General features: G+C 39.4%; 1 protein-coding gene across 9 annotated transcripts in view; it reads left to right on the top strand.

The window, feature by feature from the left end:
• SLC39A10 (solute carrier family 39 member 10) overlaps positions 1-13,825 on the top strand; it is a 164,308-nt gene that overhangs the window by 23,560 nt on the left and 126,923 nt on the right. For 6 of the 9 annotated variants that reach the window (XM_065525797.1, XM_074009604.1, XM_065525803.1 and 3 more), the window contains one exon: positions 7,407-7,504. The gene's annotated coding sequence lies outside the window, so the exon portion shown is untranslated. Of the gene's footprint in view, positions 1-5,229; positions 5,388-7,406; positions 7,505-13,825 lie in introns of all 9 variants that reach the window. The other 3 variants (XM_074009605.1, XM_074009606.1, XM_065525798.1) reach the window with 1 other exon arrangement.

Below are 13,825 nucleotides of genomic sequence, written 5' to 3' on the forward strand. Positions count from 1 at the left end.
TCGAAACCAGCCTGGGCTATATAGTGAGACCCTGTCCCTACAAAAAATAAAAAAATTAACCAGGCATGGTGGTGCGTGCTGACAGTCCCAGCTACTCAGGAAGCCGAGGTGGGAGGATTGCTTGAGCCCAAGAGGTCAAGGCTGCAGTGAACCAAGATTGTACCAGTGCACTCCAGCCTGGGTGACAGAGGGAGACCCCGTCACCAAAAAGTAAAATAAAATAAAAGACATTAACGAGAACAGCATACACATTTATTTAATATAAGTGTTGGGTGACATGAGTACATTCATTACAGAAACAAGGAAACAGGGAAACCTGTATATTTTCATGCTTAGGTTTGATGAAAAGTGAACAGTGGTGGGAAAATATGATTGGAGGACAAAAGGAGTATGAACTAATATTAATAAACTAGGAGAACTTAGCAAGAGAGGGCACTTGTAAAGAGAGTCTTATGACCTGCCTCAGAGGGGAAGAGCGACCGGAAGAGAAGGCTTCATGCTTCTGCTGTTTTCTCAAATGTCAAGGTACCATATTTTGGGCTAACATGTCTTGAACCCTATAATTTCCTTCTGTTATGGCCAGGAACATCTTTTTAAAATTTTCAATTCCTACAAATTTATTGATGTATGTTTAAGTCCAAAATTTGATGTAACTTCTTGAATGTTCCATTTATACTGAAAAAAATGTGAGTTATTATTTTTGGATGGAGTGTTCAATGTATGTCATCTAGTTCAAGTTGTTTGATGGTATTGATACAGTTTGTTCATTGCTGTATCCCAAGTACCTAGAACTGTAGGTTCTTTGCAAATATCTGTTGTGTGAATGAATGAATGAATGAATGATCTATATTATGGCGATGATTTTCATTTTCACCCTCGCCCAGAGTTCTAAAGATTAGGCTGGTTGAAGAATAACTGGAATCTAACTAGTGTATCTACACTAGCACCCAAGCAATTGCATATGAGTATTAAGCTGAAAGGCCATGTAGGTTGCATTTCTAGGTCTATCACCGCAGCATTTACTGTATTTCTGATTATTTAAACTTCAAGAGATTGCTGCCTTTCAATACTGTTCTAAAAGAAAATATACCAGAGAAAAATACCTCAAATCTATATATGGCAAGTCAGTACAAATTTGATTTCATGGTAAACAGCTGAGGATGGGTAGGGACTGAGACCAGAAAAAAACAAAAAAAGCAAAAAGAGAGAGATGGCAGTGATTTTTTTTTTTTTCACTTTAAGTTCTGGGATACATGTGCAGAACGTGCAAGTTTGTTAGATAGGTATACACGTGCCATGGTGCTTTGCTGCACCTATCAACCCGTCATCTGGGTTTTAAGCCCTGCATGCATCAGGAATTTGTCCTAATGCTCTCCCTCCCTTTACCCTCCACCCACTGACAGGCCCTGTTGTATAATGTTCCCCTCCCTGTGTCCATGTGTTCTCATTGTTCAATTCCCACTTATGAGTGAGAACATGTGGTGTTTGGTTTTCTGTTCCTGTGTTAGTTTGCTGAGAATGATCATTTCTAGCTTCATCCATGTCCCTGCAAAGGACAGGATCTCATTCTTTTTTATGGCTGCATGGCCCTGAAATTTTTATATCATAAGTACATCTTGAATGATTGTACATTTCTTATTGCACTCTCTCTTTACAAAACTTTTGTTTCTTTGCATAACTCTTTGCAAGAGAGCTATCAGCCATGTTTGTAGCCCAGGAATAAAAATGGTAGTACTTGCAAGAGAGATTATCAGTCTTTTTAGAATAGTCTCACCATCCCCCCACACAGTCATATTTCATGTTTATTTCTTTTTAAAATTCAGGCAAATAAAATTAGTTTTATTCTGAGATTTTTACAACACCCTTGAAATTACTATATATTAGCTTGCTAGGAAAACCAGGATTTCTGGATTGAGATTGTGACTAAATTAGAAATTTAAAATGTATTAACTAGAGTTACAATTTTTGCAGTCTTCAAATGTGGTGGGAGGGTTATATTTTTTCTTTTTTTTTTTTTTTTCTTTCCTTTTCTTTCTTCTTTTTTTTTTTTTTTTTTTTGAGACAGAATCTCGCTCTTATCGCCCAGGCTGGAGTGCAGTGGCGCGATCTCAGCTCACTGCAACTTCCACCTCCCAGGTTCAAACGATTCTCCTCCTCAACCTCCTGAGTAGCCAGAATTACAGGCATATGCCACCACACCCAGCTAATTTTTGTATTTTGGGTAGAGGTGGGTTTCACTATGTTGGTCAGGCTGGTCTCAAATTCCTGACCTCAGATGATCCACCCACCTCGGCCTCCCAAAGTGCTGGGATTACAGGTGTGAGCCACTGCACCTGGCCAGGGTTATATTTTTCTTAATTGGTGCATCAAAATTAATCCATGTCAAGTTTGCACACTATCGATGTCCAGCTCTGCTGTCATTTCACTTCTCTAAGAGACTAATACCTTCTTCTTCTTTATCTTTCTTAACTTCCTCCAAGGAAACCTTGCTAGAAATCAAGTCTGGCCAGTTTTGCTAGTTCTTGCCTTAAGTATAAGTGCTATCTTTAAAATCATAGAATCCTGCATGCTAGTCTGAGATGTTTTTAATTAGGCCAAAACATGTCTTAGCCTGAGAATGTATCTGCATAATTCTAGGTTTTAATATATAAGACAGCTAGCCAAGAGAATATTATATGTGGATTTTTTGTTGTTAAACCTATTGAAACTAACTTAACTTGATTCTCTGTAAAAATCTTTCCCCTACCTCCTGAAATCTTTTAATTAGATACTGCTCTGAGTATGCCAACAATCGCTTGACATTCTGTTGTTTTTAGCTCATGGTTACCTACATTTCTCTCCTATTTCTTCTCTTGTTACTCCCACCACTTACTACAACCCCAAAGAGCTTCTTTGTGCCTTGTTTTATGTAATCAGGAAGAATGACTCTGCTCTGGTATGAAGGAGATTCATTCCAAATCTAACAAGAACCGTTCAGTTTTCAGAACCTGAGAAGGAGACCATTAGTCACAGTTTTGAGGGCCATCACTGCCAGAGGCCTCTTGCAGTAGCCCTTGCTGAAAGAAGGAAGGGCTTGTGTGAGGACTCAGGCAAGGGGGTGCCCAGGTTGCCCTTCCCTTGGCCAGATGTGCCCACACTGTGCCACTGAGCTAGAAAGCCAGCACAGACTCTCTGTCTTCCTTAAGATGCCAAGAGGAGGAAACACACACTTTTCCTGAAAAAAAAAAAAGGTGGGGGTGGTGGGTTATAGGCCAAGTGCAGTGGCTCATGCCTGTAATCCCAGCACTCTGGGAGGCCGAGGCAGGCAGATCGCCAGAGGTCAGGAATTTGAGACCAGCCTGGCCAACATGGTAAAACCCTGTCTCTACTAAAAATACAAAAATTTGCTGAGTGTGCTGGTGGGAGCCTGTAATCCCAGGTACTTGGGAGGCGGAGGCAGGAGAATTGCTTGAGCCTGAGAGGCGGAGGTTGCAGTGAGCCGAGATCGTGCCATTGCACTCCAGCCTGGGCAACAAGAGCGAGACTCTGTCTCAAAAAAAAAAAAAAAAAAATTGGGTTGTAAATCATGGTGCAAGTCTATAGTACTATGGGTTCTCTATAACTCCTGTACTTAGGTATTATGTTGGGTTGTCCTGGGAGGACACTTCAGTGCCAGTCTTTTTTTTTTTTTTTTTTTTTTTGCGATGGAGTCTAGCTCTGTCTCCCAGGCTGGAGTGCAATGGCGCGATCTCGGCTCACTGCAACATCCACCTCCCAAGTTCAAGTGATTCTCCTGCCTCTTAGCCTCCCGAGTAGCTGGGATTACCCACCACACCCAGCTAATTTTTGTATTTTGGGTAGAAACGGGGTTTCACCATGTTGACCAGGCTGGTCTTGAACCCCTGACCTCGAGTGATCCACCAGCCTTAGCCTCCCAAAGTATTGGGATTACAGGTATGAGCCACTGCACCTGGTCTGCCAGCCTTCTTTTGAAAACCTTTAACTTAGCCAGGCATCGTGGCTTATGCCTGTAATCCCTGTGCTCAAGCACTTTGGGAGGTTGACCCCAGGAGTTCAAGACCAGCCTGAGCAACATAGTGAAACCTCATCTGTTAAAGAAATGTAAAACCTGTCACTGGTTTCTGAGTATGCTTTTATTTTGAGGATGTCCAGGGCCACTGGCCAGCTCTACCTGTGTGAAGTAGAAAAAGCCACCCTTCCCCATAGGCAGGGGAATACAGTCTCATGCCAGGGCACTTGGCTTGTCTGGCGTGCTTACGTAGTAACAGCCGGCGCAAGTGTGTGTGTGGCTGCCTGGTGGCTATATCGGTGAGTGTGGCTGCAGGGTCACTATAGTTTAGGAAATAGTTTGTCCTTGATGCCTCTTGATATTACTTTCAGACAATGATAGCCAGGGAGTGCAAGGAAGTTAGAGAGATAAGGCTGGTGATTATCACAAATTCTTCAGAGAAAGGCAATAATGGGTGGAGAAAAACAAAGGCTGCTCTGATCTTTGGTGTGTCTCAGCTTAAATTTCCCTTCCTCACAGAGATCTTCTTTTGTCAACCCCCCTAGAGTGAAATGCTGGGTTTTTTTGTCTTCTTACAAGTGACACTTACTTGTATTTGTGTGGTTATCTTATTTATTAACTATCTTTTCAAATATTTCTGTGAGGTGGTTACCAATATATCCCCAACCCGTAGCTAACTACTTGACACGGAGTTGGCACTTACTAGACATTTGTCAAATGAAGAAATGTCTTTAGCAGCGTCTGGCCATGGCAAGGCAGGGAATATGAAGGGAATCTAAAATCACAAGAAGACAGAGGACGCATGACAGCCCTTGTTCAGAGGGATGCAGTCTATTTGGTTTCTCGTGCCACAGGCTTTCTTCAATCCTGTCACCTTTTTGCAGATAGGAGTTGGCGGGCAGTTGATGTTTCATTGTTTGTTTTTAGCTACCATCCACTGAGAATGTCAGGCACTGTGCTAAGGACTTCATTTACATACATTAAGTCATCCAACCTGCACAACAAGTACTCTGTGAAGTATGTTTAATTATTATCCTATTTTACAAATAAAGAAACAGACTTGGAGGGTATGGCAGGGGTGGGGTTTGTGTGTGTGGTTATGTAACTAACACAATAAATGGCAATGCTAAGACTCAAACCCAGATCTATCTAACCCCAAATGATGCACTCTTATCTCTTCAGGTCTTGTTTACTTTGTAAAATATGTGCTTTGGTTTCAGATCCTGAATTAATGCATTCTTAAACATTATATTGCCTTCACTTTGAACAAAGTGATATGAGGCAAGAGATTCATAATGCAAATGCCTATGACCAACTTGCTTACCCTGCATCTAATGGCCCATCTACATTTGGTCTTTCTGGATTGTGACCTAATCTAGTAAGTCTTGGCCTCCATATTCATTTCCTTATTTTGCTCCCTTCATTGGTGCTCACTCCCCATATTTCAGGCAAAGAGCCACTGCACAGTGACTACAGCCCCCAGACAGATGTAGGCTGTTTTTGTAGGCTGTTTCTTACCCTAAGCCAGGAACATGGGGGTCTGGTTACGTAGTTCAACAGGGAACAATGCTTAGTCTTCCAAGTTGAGGAGTTTCTCTTTTTTTCACTTTAGAATTTAACTGGCCAGGCGTGGTGGCTCACACCTGTAATTCCAAAACTTTGAGAGGCTGAGACGAGTGGATTGCTTGAGGTCAGGAGTTCTAGACCAGCCTGGGCAACATGGCAAAACCCTGTCTCTACAAACAATATAAAAATTAGCTGAGCATGGTGGCACCTGTAGTCCCAGCTACTGGGGAGGCTGAGGTAGGAGGATCACCTGACCCTGGGGAGGTTAAGTCTGCAGTGGACCATGATTGTGCTACTGCACTGTAGCCTGGGTCACAGAGTGAGACCCTGTCTCAAAATATATATACTCTCTCTCTATATATATATATACTCTATATATATAGTATATATATATACTCTATATATATACTATATATATACTCTATATATACACACACACACATATGTTTATATATTACACATATATATATTCTGCAATGAACATGGGAATGCAGATACTTCTTTTATATATTGATTTCATTTTCTTTGACTATGCACCCACCCAGTAGTGGGATTGCTGAATCATATGGTAATTCTAGTTTCAGTTTTTTGAGGAACCTCTATACTGTTTTCCATCGTGGCTGTATTCATTTACATTTCCACTATCAGCACAGCAGCGTTCCCTTTTCACCACACCCTTGCCAACACTTATAATCTTTCGTCTTTTTGATAATAGCAATTCTAAAACATGTGAGGTGATATATTATTGTGGTTTTAATTTTCATTTCCCTGAGGTTTAATGATGCTGAGTATTTTTTTATGTATCTGTTGGCCATCTGCTTGTTTTCTTTTGATAAATATGTATTTTGGTCCTTTTGCTGTTTTTTTGATTGGGTTAATTGTTTTCTTGCTACTGAGTTGTTTGAGTTAGGAGGTGGTATCTGATATCATTTCAATTAAGAATCCTTCCAGACCATACCCTCCTTGAAGGTGCCACATACAGTTGTATCAGGCTTCAGTGGTTTCTCTTTTGGGCATTACTTCTCTCTCATCCACCCTTTCATCCTAGTTTCCTTGCCAAAAGAAGAAAGAAATGGGAAGAAAAACACTTTTCTTTGTCTTCAAATGCAAAATGTACTTTTTGTCCTAGGGCCAATAAGGTCAACAAAGTAAGCATGAAATATAATACTCAGGGTAGGAGCATAATGCATGCTATGAGAAAGTGATACAAACCCTGCAAGATTTCAAAGGGATCTTTCACTGGGAGAAAAAGAAAAAAGTTGAGGTTGGGTGGGTGGGAATATGATTTAAAGAAGAGGAAAAGCCAGACTGTGTGTTGGGTGCGTTGCCAGTTTGCTATAGTCATGGTGTTGTAAAACAAATCAGTCCATAAGACCTTGTTTTATTTATTTAATCAAGTAATCACAGTGTCTCTGAAACTGTTAGATGCAAGCACAGAAATAGAAGTATTTATGAAGTCAGACTTGCAATTGCCAGGAAGTAGTAAAGAATGCCAATGTAATCTCTGCTACCTGTGTAAGTCCTAAGGGAAAGATGAGCTCATGAATGCATATATAGAGATTATTACAAGGTTGAATTAAAATACATTAAATATAGAAGTGGGTATAATCCCCTGAGGATATTCAACATAAAAAGAACAGCTGAAGAACAACCTGAAGCTTTAAAAGTAGGGGAATCTAAGATCCTCACTGGCTGGAGAAAACAGTTACTACACACCCTTCCAGGAAAACACTTTATATAAAGTTTGGTGTTTGAAAGCCTTAGCTGATCTAAGTGAATACAAATTTAAGAGAAGGGACTTGCTTTATCCTTCTATTTGTGGTCTCCACAGCCCCTGAACCTGAGAGGCTTCAATAATTGTTACCTGAGTTGGATTGAATTGAAATAAAGAAGCAAAGATCCTACATCATCTATTGAAATCTTTAAAGGGTAAGTTTCTTTTCTTTTCTTTTTTTTTAAACCATTTGTTAAATGGTATAGTATATACTATTGGTTAAACAGTTGGACATTTCTTTTAGTATTTGATTTTTGGGTAACAATGTCTTCACTCATCCTGGAGTCAGTGCAAAGAGTGACAGACATGCCCTCCATCCACACACCAGAAGTGTCATATTTAGGGAGTGTGCCATTCAGTAAATCTTTGTTGTGTTACTAAATTGACATCAACAGGGGACTCAATGGGGACCAAAAGTAAATTTTAAAGACCTTAAAACAGAATGAAGTGGCTACCAGTTAAAAGGAAGAAATATGTAGATTCATACAAAGGAATAGAAAAAGAAAATGTGACTTAAAACTGAGAGAATGCTGAGACAATGACTAGCATTAAAAATGGAGAATCGGGAACAAGAAGGAAATTTATGTGCCCAAACAGACTGGTTTAAGAAGCATAATGTGGAGCAAAGGCTGTATGCAAAAGTAAGTCAAAATGATTGAAAAGAGATGGCCCCTCTCCAAATTTAGCCAACATAAGACATTCCTTTTGATAGAAAATGACCACTCTAAAAAATGTTGAAAGGAGAATCACAAAAGTAAACAATAAGAAAAAACATTTTAGAATAATGGAGGAAAAAAATTACAGTGCATAGGTATACATTATTAAAATTTCAGGAATGTCTATTTACTGCAATAACATATCATGAACAAAATAATGAAGACAAGGTCTTGAAAGAAAGAAATACTGGATGTTGTTTTTCTTTTTCTTATAATCTCTGGACCTAACCAAACATATATGGATGGAGGTTAACTGCTTATGAGTACATTTAGAATCACAACCAAACTCATCCTTAGATAATTCTGAAGCACAAATACAACCACCACAAACTTGAAAACCTGGATAATTCTACCGGAAAGTCAAATGAGCCTTCATTATTGAAAGAAGCCATTTTCATTCTATGAAATAATTTAAAATTCTGAGTTACTTACCCTCAGGCAAACTGAGAATTTTAATAGTAAGAAGAAAATAACAAAGCACACCACCTTGGAAATCTGCATATCTTTAACTACAAAGAATCATTGACAATACAGAAACAAAAGGCCTAGGCACAGTTCTTTGAGTGACAAATTATGATTTAATTTAAAAGTAAATAGACTAATTTCAGACTATAATTTTCATGAAAAAATAAAGCACCAAGAATTTAAATCTTTTTCAGAACTTTTCTTCCACACAAAGAAAATAAAATCAGGGAGAAGCCCAGTAAAGAAAGTTTTTAGTCAGCTTTTGGATTTTTTGGTGTAAAGAACTGGTTATGAGGGTATAAATTTACTAACAGCTGGATTTTAGTCTGCTCATTTAGGTTTCATTTTGTATAAGCAGAACATCTTGTATTTGCAGGTTTTTGTTTTTTGTTTGTTTTTCAAGTGATTCTGTATTTAGGATCAGTTAGGCCATGAAAGGCTTTATTCTTGCTTTCTTGTTAATTGTGAAATAACAAACATTAACCAATTTGCCCTTAGGCTAAAGACAAGCAAATGTAATTCCGTACCCAGCTTTAAAAATTCTTTTGGTTATGTTATCGTTTGGCATTCTAACTATCCTTTTCACTGACTTTACTTTTTACTGCATCGTCTTAAATGTGTAAATTTTATTTTTTTGCATGTTTGAATCCATATTGACAGTGATGTAGATGCTTATACATGCTTTGAGAAAATTTATGTACTGTGTGTGTGTGTGTGTGTGTGTGTGTGTGTGTGTGTGTGTAATTTATTTTAAAAATCAACATCTATCTCATGCGCACCTATTTGGAAGTATGCATCTAATACATCGAGGCATACTCTGTGCTACACTAAAAGAAGAGTAATCAATCTTTGCCCTCAAGGAGGTTACCATCTATTTTAGCTGATTTAATATATCATGTATGTTCTGTCATAGGATAAAAGAACAATTTAGCTTTGTGTGTGTTGAGTAAGAATCTTGTCTGAGCAACAGTAAGATAAAATGGTTTTGGAGTTAGGTGAATCTGAGCTTGAAACCCAGCTGTGCACACTTAGTACCTTTGTTCCTTCATTTTTTATTTTATTTTTCGAGATAGGATCTCACTCTGTCACCCAGGTTGGAGTGCAGTCGTGCGATCTTGGCTCACTGCAGCCCCAATCTCCCGGGCTCAAGCGGTCCTCTCACCTCAGCCTCCTCAGTAGCTGCAATTACAGGTGTGTGCCACCACATCTGGCTATGTTTTTGTGGTTTTTGTAGAGATGGGTTTTTGCCATGTTGCCCAGGCTGGTCTAGAACTCTTGGGCTCAAGTGATCTACTCGCCTCAGCCTCCCAAAGTGCTGGGCTTACAGGTGTGAGCAGTCATACATATCTGGCCAACTTTTGTTCTTTCAAGTCTGAGATTTCCACTTATAAAATGAAGATACTAACTTTTAGCTTATAGAGGTGTCATGAAGGCTAAGTGCAGTAATGTATACAAAACACCTAATACATAGGCCCTAAGTTTTAAATTCTCTTACCCCATACATATTATTTAAATGAAATGTTCAGGTTTAGCATTGTCCATTATTGTCTCTATTCATTTTGGTCTAGGATTTCCAAATCGATGTCATAAAAGCAGCCAGGCCATAATAGGCAGCACTTTTGAGGGGTGAATGAGACAGTGAGCTAGTGTTAACATTTCAGACAGGAGGTAGGAACGCCAGAGCATGAAGCTCAAGGCCCAAGCTGAAGCCTTCTAAGCATTCATCACCAGCCACAGCCTCTACTGTCTGAAATAACCTCCCACGGCTGGGGAGTGCCCAGTGGGAGAATAGGAGAAATGCCTTCATCGTGTGCCTAAAAAGCCTGGAAAGAAGAAAAGCAGCTATGAAGGCAGGGATCTGTTTTGCAATAGCTTTTTGAAAAAGAAGAGCACATAAATTATATCAAAAGAGTTCCACTAGAAATAAACACTACGGCTTCTTATCCTTCTACTCCCGATCTACCAGATTAAGCTGTTGGTTTTTCCCAGAAAGAACACAAAAGAAAGTCTAACCAAATGTATGTCGTTCATACCTGAATGGCACTTCTGCCCACAGTCTTCTCTCTTGTTGAGCAATATAGAAAGTGAGCTTAAGGCCAAACTGTAATTCTCTACTTGAAACCCAGATCATCGATTTCCTCTTTGTCTTCTTGGTCACTCTGCAGCCATCTCCCTCAAAAGAAAATCAGAGTACCCCCTACAACTGCTGAGGAGACACCAAGCAATTCTAAAATGTAACTGAAGTCCCCCAAACCTCCTAGTTTTGGGGGTGTTTCGTCATTCTTTAGTTTCCCTCCTATGCCTAATGAGAGAGGGAACTTTAAAAGAAAAACAAGTTGCCCATTCTTTCGTCCCCTGGGGAAGGGGTTGTTTTCTGTATTTTTTAAAGTGGGAATTCTCTTTCTTAAGAATTCCACTTTTGTTGAACCGGTTGACATTTTGGTGGCGGCTTTCTAACTTGGACTTTTTTCCCTCTACTGTGAGTTTTCTTTTAATTTCATTATTGAAATTTTAAATTGTGGAACAATCTAGATATAGGAAAGTATGCAAATCATATTATACCTCAGTGAATGTTTATGCATTGATATACCTGTATACTTCACTCAACTCAAGATCTAGCACATTTTTAGCCCACAGAAGGCTCCTGGGGCCCTTTCCCAACCAATAACTCCTCCCTGGTAAGCTCTGCTATTACCTTCATGTGAGTGGAACCATAAACTACGTACTTTCATGTGTCAGTAATTTGTTCCTTTATAGCATAGTATTCCATTGCATGAATGTACCACAACATATCCTTCCCTTTTGATGAATCTTATTGCTGAATATTGCTGTTATAGGTGAAGATGCCTTGAACATCTCCACTGTGGATTCTTAATTTTTTCATGCCACTCTCTGTAGAAATTGTGAGAAATAAAATTCTGCAAAGGGTTTACATGTTCCCAGCTAATCTTGCTCCATGTTGGTTTGGTTACTTTGGCACCAGAATTTAAAGGAAGATGAAAATTCTCTGTGCATGCCCCTATAGTCCCAGCTACTCAGGAGGCTGAGGCAGGAGAATCGCTTGAACCTGGGAGACGGAGGTTGCAGTGAGCAGAGATCACGCCACTGCACTCCAGCCTGGGCAGAGCAAGACTCTGTCTCAAAACAGACAAACAAACTCCTCTGTAGTCCCAAATTTTAGAAAAGAGACAGATTACGAGGTGGCGGGCGCCTGTAGTCCCAGCTACTCGGGAGGCTGAGGCGGGAGAATGGCATAAACCCAAGATGGGGAGCTTGCAGTGAGCTGAGATCCAGCCACTGCACTCCAGCCTGGGCGACACAGCGAGACTCCGTCTCAAAAAAAAAAAAAAAAAGAAAAAAAGAAAAGAGAGAGAAAGAGAGGGAGGGAGGGAGAAAAAGTGAGAGGGAGGAAGGATGAGAAAATGTATAGGCATGTTAGTACAAAACTTTAAATTCATAAATTCCCATTTTATGGAGATATCTGATCATCTTAATCTGCAATGACTACATAAGTAATGCTTACATGATTATAGACTTCTTTTCCTCACTTTTGGAAACACTTCATGCCCTCTGGAAATTCTTTAAAAAAGCTTTGTTGTATCCCTTTAAAAAGTGATAAAATCATAGTGTCTAGTGCAAATTTTAGGGCAAAGTTCAGTAGGTAATTTGGTTGACTTTGAGTATTTTTCTCAAAGCCTTTTTTTGTTGTTTAACTTGAAGACTTTAAACTGTTGAATGAATCTCAGGGAGGCTGAGAAACACAGTAAAATGTATCTTTAAGTATTCACTGTGGTTTGTGTGCTATGACAAGTCATCTCCATTGCTGACTCTTATCTTTTGATTCCTTATTTCATTTCCTTAAATGTCTCTGCTTTTGTTGTTACTTTATTTTGCTTCCTCAAATGCAAAGTAATTAGACATTCAAGTTTTTTGTTGAGCCCTAGAATCTATTACATTAATAAATTAACCAGTTACCTAGACATCGTCCCTTTTTTTTTTTTCTTTTTTTCTTTTTCTAATTTTTTGTAGAGATGGGGTCTCAGGCCAGGCACCATGGCTCATGCTTGTAATTCTAGCACTTTGTGAGGCCGAGGTGGGAGGATTGCCTGAGCTCAGGAGTTTGAGACCAGCCTGGGCAACATGTGAAACCCCCTCTCTACTAAAATACAAAAATTTAGCTGGAAGTGGTAGTGCACACTGGTAGTCCCAGCTACCTGGGAGGCTGAGGCATGAGAATTGCTTGAACTCAGGCTGTGGAGGTTGCAGTGAGCCGAGATCATGCCACTGCACTCCAGCCTGGGCGACAGAGCAAGACTCTGTCTCAAAAGAAAAAAAAAAAAGAGATGGGGGTCTCACTGTGTTTCTCTGGCTGGTCTTGAACTCCTGGGCTCAAGCAATCCTCCTGCCTCGGCCTCCCAAAGTGCTAGGATTACAGGCCTGAGGCACTGCACCCAGCCAACACTGACCCTTTTAAATTTTTGTATATAGATCATCTAGGGAACTAGTTAAAATAATCTGTGCATAGCAAGGTATTTGCTCAGTAGTTTATTTTTTTATTACAAGATATTAATTTCTTTCATTAAGATTAAGGATAGTCTTTTAAACTGTGTGCTCATTTTGGAATGTTAGCTTATTTTTAATTGTGTTCTTGTTTGTTTACTTATAATAAAAATTCATATTCTTTATCACATCATTGTTCAATGTTTGATATCATAGTACAGTCATTTCCAATAAAGTTTATGCCAAATGAAGTTTGAGAAGCCTCATGATAAATCAAATTATATCAAGCCACAGAACCTGTTAAAAGTAGCCACTTGGTAGTGCAAAATAAATTGAAAATGTATGAAAATAGTGACAAATGGCTGTGCAAACATGGCACGCCAAGTTCTGGACATTAGCCCTTCAACCAAAAAAAAAAAAAAGGTTAATCTAAGGAAACAATATAAATGACTTTTCAATTTCTAGTTTTTACCATTCATATTAGAAGATTAAAATATGGTTCGAGTTTGTCTATGACTTTCCCTCTGGCATTTAGAGCTGGAAGAGTGAAGCTTCTATGATGAATATTTTGCCCCATCACCCAAGTACTGGAAGCAGTTTTGTTTCAAGATAGAATGGAAACTCTATAGGCCAAAGTTGAGAGGGAAAAGATAAATATTTACGTTGATGAGTGGTGACCATAGAAATACTTCTATATAATAAGCATATGGCCGGGCGCGATGGCTCATGCCTGTCTGTAATCCCAGCCCTTCGGGCAGCTGAGGCAGGTGGATCACGAGGCCAAGAATTCGAGAC

The sequence above is a fragment of the Macaca fascicularis genome, chromosome 12, assembly GCF_037993035.2.
Source record: "Macaca fascicularis isolate 582-1 chromosome 12, T2T-MFA8v1.1".
NCBI classification, from domain to species: domain Eukaryota; kingdom Metazoa; phylum Chordata; class Mammalia; order Primates; family Cercopithecidae; genus Macaca; species Macaca fascicularis.